Here is a 6,505-nt window from a genome sequence, read left to right on the forward strand (position 1 = left end):
TCTCTCTCTCTCTCTCTCTCTCTCTCTCTCTCTCTCTCTCTCTCTCTCTCTCTCTCTCTCTCTCTCTCTCTCTCTCTCTCTCTCTTTTTCTTTTCCCATGCCTCTTCCAATCACTTTGCGCTCACATTGTTTTACCCCACAATTAGATGTTTCGTTCATTATGACCAATTGTAAATATAGGTAAATATTTAGAGTTTGATAGAAATTGTTATATCATCACATTGATGGTAAATTGAAACTGCCAGGAAGTGAATATTACAGTGGCTGGATGGGTAGAAATATGTTGTGTGGAGGAGAGGTGTGTGTGTGTGTGCTCACCTAATTGCTCACCTAATTGTGCTTGCGGGGGGTTGAGCTCTGGCTCTTTGGTCCCGCCTCTCAACCGTCAATCAACTGGTGTACAGATTCCTGAGCCTACTGGGCTCTATCATATCTACATTTGAAACTGTGTATGGAGTCAGCCTCCACCACATCACTTCCTAATGCATTCCATTTACTAACTACTCTGACACTGAAAAAGTTCTTTCTAACGTCTCTGTGGCTCATTTGGGTACTCAGCTTCCACTTGTGTCCCCTTGTTCGCGTCCCACCAGTGTTGAATAGTACATCCTTGTTTACCCGGTCGATTCCCCTGAGGATTTTGTAGGTTGTGATCATGTCCCCCCTTACTCTTCTGTCTTCCAGTGTCGTAAGGTGCATTTCCCGCAGCCTTTCCTCATAACTCATGCCTCCTAGTTCTGGGACTAGTCTAGTAGCATACCTTTGGACTTTTTCCAGCTTCGTCTTGTGCTTGACAAGGTACGGGCTCCATGCTGGGGCCGCATACTCCAGGATTGGTCTTACATATGAGGTGTACAAGATTCTGAATGATTCCTTACACAGGTTCCTGAACGCCGTTCTGATGTTAGCCAGCCTCGCATATGCCGCAGACGTTATTCTCTTTATGTGGGCTTCAGGAGACAGGTTTGGTGTGATATCAACTCCTAGATCTTTCTCTCTGTCTGTTTCATTAAGTACTTCATCTCCTATTCTGTATCCTGTGCCTGGCCTCCTGTTTCCACTGCCTAGTTTCATTACTTTGCATTTTCTCGGGTTGAACTTCAACAGCCATTTGTTGGACCATTCACTCAGTCTATCCAGGTCATCTTGTAGCCTCCTACTATCATCCTCTGTTTCAATCCTCCTCATAATTTTTGCATCGTCGGCAAACATTGAGAGGAACGAATCTATACCCTCTGGGAGATCATTTACATATACCAGAAACAGTATAGGTCCAAGGACTGACCCCTACGGGACTCCACTTGTGACGTCTCGCCAATCTGAGACCTCACCCCTCACACAGACTCGTTGTCTCCTGTTGCTTAGGTACTCCTCTATCCACCGGAGTACCTTCCCTCTCACTCCAGCCTGCATCTCCAACTTTCGCACTAGCCTCTTGTGTGGCACTGTATCAAAGGCTTTCTGACAATCCAAAAATATGCAGTCTGCCCACCCTTCTCTTTCTTGCCTTATTTTTGTTGCCTGGTCGTAGAATTCAAGTAACCCTGTGAGGCAGGACCTGCCATCCCTGAACCCATGTTGATGCTGTGTTACAAAGTTCCTTCGCTCCAGATGCTCCACTAGTTTTTTTCGCACAATCTTCTCCATCAGCTTGCATGGTATGCAGGTTAGGGACACTGGCCTGTAGTTCAGTGCCTCCTGTCTATCCCCTTTCTTGTATATCAGGACTACGTTAGCTGCTTTCCAAATATCTGGCAGTTCCCCTGTTGCCAGTGATTTGTTATACACTATGGAGAGTGGTAGGCACCGTTCTCTTGCTCCTTCCTTTAGAACCCAAGGGGAGATTCCATCTGGGCCTATAGCCTTCGTCACGTCCAACTCTAGTAAACACTTCCTTACTTCCCCACTGGTAATCTCAAACTCTTCCAGTGGTTCCTGGTTAGCTATTCCCTCACTTACCTCTGGAATTTCTCCTTGCTCTAAGGTGAAGACCTCCTGGAATTTCTTATTCAATTCCTCACACACTTCCTTGTCATTTGTAGTGAATCCTTCCGCCCCTATCCTTAATCTCATAACCTGTTCCTTTACTGTTGTTTTTCTCCTAATGTGGCTATGCAACACTTTAGGCTGAGTCTTTGCCTTGCTTGTGTGTGTGTGTGTGTGTGTGTGTGTGTGTAATTACCTAAGTGTAGTTACAGGATGAGAGCTACGCTCGTGGTGTCCCGTCTTCCCAGCACTCTTTGTCATATAACGCTTTGAAACTACTGACGGTCTTGGCCTCCACCACCTTCTCACTTAACTTGTTCCAACCGTCTACCACTCTATTTGCGAAGGTGAATTTTCTTATATTTCTTCGGCATCTGTGTTTAGCTAGTTTAAATCTATGGCCTCTTGTTCTTGAAGTTCCAGGTCTCAGGAAGTCTTCCCTGTCGATTTTATCAATTCCTGTTACTATTTTGTACGTAGTGATCATATCACCTCTTTTTCTTCTTGTGTGTGTGTGTGTGTGTGTGTGTGTGTGTGTGTGTGTGTGTGTGTGTGTGTGTGTGTTTGTGTGTGTGTGTGTGTGTGTGTTTGTGTGTTTTGGGGGGGTGGCAGGGCACGGGCGGAGTACTGGGTGGAGTACATGCCTGGCGTTCTCCACACCTGTGTCTGGGACCTGCACGGCTTGAATGCTTCATTGTAGGTGACCTTGAGAAGCTAGGACCTTCCCCGGCCCTCTGCCCTCCCTCTTTCTTCCTCCCTCTCTCTACCTTTCTCCCTTCCTTTCTCTCTCTCTGCCGTCCTCCCTCTCTCTACCTTTAACCATTTAAAATCAAAGACAGGGAGAGGTGGGGTCCTCCCTTTTTCTTCCTATCTCCTTCTCCCTCTGTCTTCCTTCCTTTTCTATCTTCATCCCTCCCTTTTTCTACTTTCCTCCCTTCCTTTTTTTTACCTTCCTCTTTCTCCCCCTCTCTACATTTCTCCCTTCAGTCTCGATATTCTACATCTAAAGGTTCATACTGAGGAGAGCGTTGGTACCAGTCCTTCATAACGGTTAACAATGGAAGTAATGATATTCCACACACACACATGCAACAAGGTGAGCGAAAGAAGGATATTATTGATTTTCATTATATATAAATGAAATAGTTATCGACTTACTTTTTATATAATCAGAATAATATCCCCCCCCCCCCGAGTCGCTTAGCAGCCTCATCACGAAGTTTGCACACACTAGACCTGGCGGCTGGTCTGATTGAACGCTTTTCTCCCTCAAATTTCTCCCAACCAACTATATATTCCCTGCAGGGCTCATGGTATTCGTCACGAGCATCGCCAGGATGTGCAGCCACGCCGACTATACTCTGGGGTCCCCAGCGTGGACCGTATAGTGGCACAAAAACTGGTTCGTCTTGTCTTCGCCCTCAGGAGGCAGACGCCATCAGCGCATTGACCAGCATCTCGATCGAGGGCCGGGCTGGAACTAGGCAACACCGTGGACTCACAATGATGGGCGTTGGTTAATCTAGCAACGGGAATTAGTTTTTCTTTTTTTTCACGTTGTCTTGGTTAGGATATGAGACAGTGTAGTTTAGTTCATATATTGTGCACCCCATACCCATAATGTGAACGGGGGTAGTGGGAGAGGTTACAGACGCACACATAATGGCCTCACGAATTGAATCCCAAAATAGAACGCAATTTCGTATTCCAATATTTTTTTAACTTGCTGGAAATGTTAGTTTTGGTCAGATAGCATGTTGAGTGGCGTTGTTGTTGTTGTTTTTGTTTTAGATTCAGCTTGCTAGAACAAACAGTTCCATTAGCATGGGCTATGGTGAGCCCGTCTGAGTCTGAGTGTTACAATATCTGTGTGGGAAAGTTACGAGAACATTTAAAATTATTCCTACAATGAATATCCAGTTTATATACAGTTCATGAGGTTAACATTTGAACACTAAACAGATGACAGCCGCTAGAGTAGCATGATGGGCGTCAACGCACAGGAATGACTCCAGATAGTTTCATTATATACCCAGATGACGGGACTGGTTTTTCCAAAACCTTTTCGTCATTTTTTTTGCACATTATCTCCCGTCCATAATCCTGTGTTGCTCTTCGCAGTATTTGTGGATTTACGCATGAAAGATGACAGAGAAAGACCTATTAGCGGGGTAGACAACGTTGCCGTGCGAGTCTGAGTGGTTTTAACTTAACTACCGCCCACAGGATTACCAGGATGGTTCCAGCCTGCAGACCTCCCTGGCCGGTCCCGGACACCACCTACAACCTTCCCTGTCGCTTCGATCATGGCTTCTGCATGGGCATCCATCCTTCTTACCCCCCATGCTCAAATGGAGGAGGGTGTACAGCATGAGTATGGGGGTCCTACCGCCCGCTGGATGGGTATGGAGGTCCTACCGCCCGCTGGATGGGTATGGAGGTCCTACCGCCCGATGGATGGGTATGGAGGTCCTACCGCCCGATGGATTAGTACGGGGTCCTACTGCACGCTGGATGGGTACAGAGGTCTTACCGCCCGCTGGATGGGTATGGGGATCCTACAGCCCGCTGGATGGGTATGGGGGATCCTACAGCCCGTTGGATGGGTATGGGGGTCCTATACCGCCCGCTGGATGGGTATGGGGGTCCTATACCGCCCGCTGGATGGGTATGGGAGTCCTACCGCCCACAAAATAGCTACGGGGGTCCTACTGCCTGCTGCATGGGTACGGGGGTCCTATACCGCCCGCTGGATGGGTATAGGGGGTCCTACCGCCCACAAGATAGGTACGGGGGTCCTACCGCCCGCTGGATGGGTATAGGGGGTCCTACCTCCCACAAGATAGGTATGGGGGTCCTACTACCTGCTGGATGGATACGGGGGTCCAACCGCCTACTGGATGGGTACGGGGGTCCTAACGATCACAGGATGGGTATGGGGGGTCCGACCGCCCACTGGAAGGGTATGGGGGGGGGTTCCTACCGCCCACAAAATGGCTATGGGATCCTAACATCCACAGAATTTTAGCATCCAACCACCTACTAAATGAGTATAACATTCCACTCACAGGATGTATGTGTGCTGGGGGTGAGGACAGGGAGAGATGTGTACTGGGGGTGAAGACAGGGAGGGATGTGAACTGGGGGTGAGGACAGGGAGAGATGTGTACTGGGGGTGAGGACAGGGAGGGATGTGTACTGGGGGTGAGGACAGGGAGAGATGTGTACTGGGGGTGAGGACAGGGAGGGATGTGTACTGGGGGTGAGGACAGGGAGGGATGTGTACTGGGGGTGAGGACAGGGAGAGATGTGTACTGGGGGTGAGGACAGGGAGGGATGTGTACTGGGGGTGAGGACAGGGAGAGATGTGTACTGGGGGTGAGAACAGGGAAGCATGTGTACTGGGGGTGAGGACAGGGAGAGATGTGTACTGGGGGTGAGGACAGGGAGGGATGTGTACTGGGGGTGAGGACAGGGAGGGATGTGTACTGGGGGTGAGGACAGGGAGAGATGTGTACTAGGGGTGAGGACAGGGAGAGATGTGTACTGGGGGTGAGGACAGGGAGGGATGTGTACTGGGGGTGAGGACAGGGAGGGATGTGTACTGGGGGTGAGGACAGGGAGAGATGTGTACTGGGGGTGAGGACAGGGAGGGTTGTGTACTGGGGGTGAGGACAGGGAGGGATGTGTACTGGGGGTGAGGACAGGGAGAGATGTGTACTGGGGGTGAGGACAGGGAGGGATGTGTTCTGGGGGTGAGGACAGGGAGAGATGTGTACTGGGGGTGAGGACAGGGAGAGATGTGTACTGGGGGTGAGGACAGGGAGAGATGTGTACTGGGGGTGAGGACAGGGAGGGATGTGTACTGGGGGTGAAGACAGGGAAGCATGTGTACTGGGGGTGAGGACAGGGAGAGATGTGTACTGGGGGTGAGGACAGGGAGAGATGTGTACTGGGGGTGAGGACAGGGAGAGATGTGTACTGGGGGTGAGGACAGGGAGAGATGTGTACTGGGGGTGAGGACAGGGAGAGATGTGTACTGGGGGTGAGAACAGGGAAGCATGTGTGCTGGGGGTGAGGACAGGGAGAGATGTGTACTGGGGGTGAGGACAGGGAGGGGGTGTGTGCTGGGGGTGAGGACAGGGAGGGGGTGTGTGCTGGGGGTGAGGACAGGGAGGGGGTGTGTGCTGGGGGGGTGAAAACAGGGATGAGATGTGTGCTGGGGGATGAAGACAGGGAGAGGGTGTGTACTGGGGGGGTGAAGACAGGGGGAGGTGGGTGCTGGGGGGGGGGTGAAAACAGGGATGAGATGTGTGCTGGGGGATGAAGACAGGGAGAGGGTGTGTGCTGGGGGGGTGAAGACAGGGGGAGGTGGGTGCTGGGGGGTTAAGACTGGTATAGTTGGCGGCCAGTTAGGGTTACAACAGGATGCTTGAGTGTCGACCTAAAAGGGGTTAGGACAAGCCTGGCCCCTAGGGAAAACATGCAGTTCCTAAACTTCTTATAATACAGTAGTCTG

Source organism: Procambarus clarkii, chromosome 19 (genome assembly GCF_040958095.1).
Source record: "Procambarus clarkii isolate CNS0578487 chromosome 19, FALCON_Pclarkii_2.0, whole genome shotgun sequence".
Lineage (NCBI taxonomy): Eukaryota > Metazoa > Arthropoda > Malacostraca > Decapoda > Cambaridae > Procambarus > Procambarus clarkii.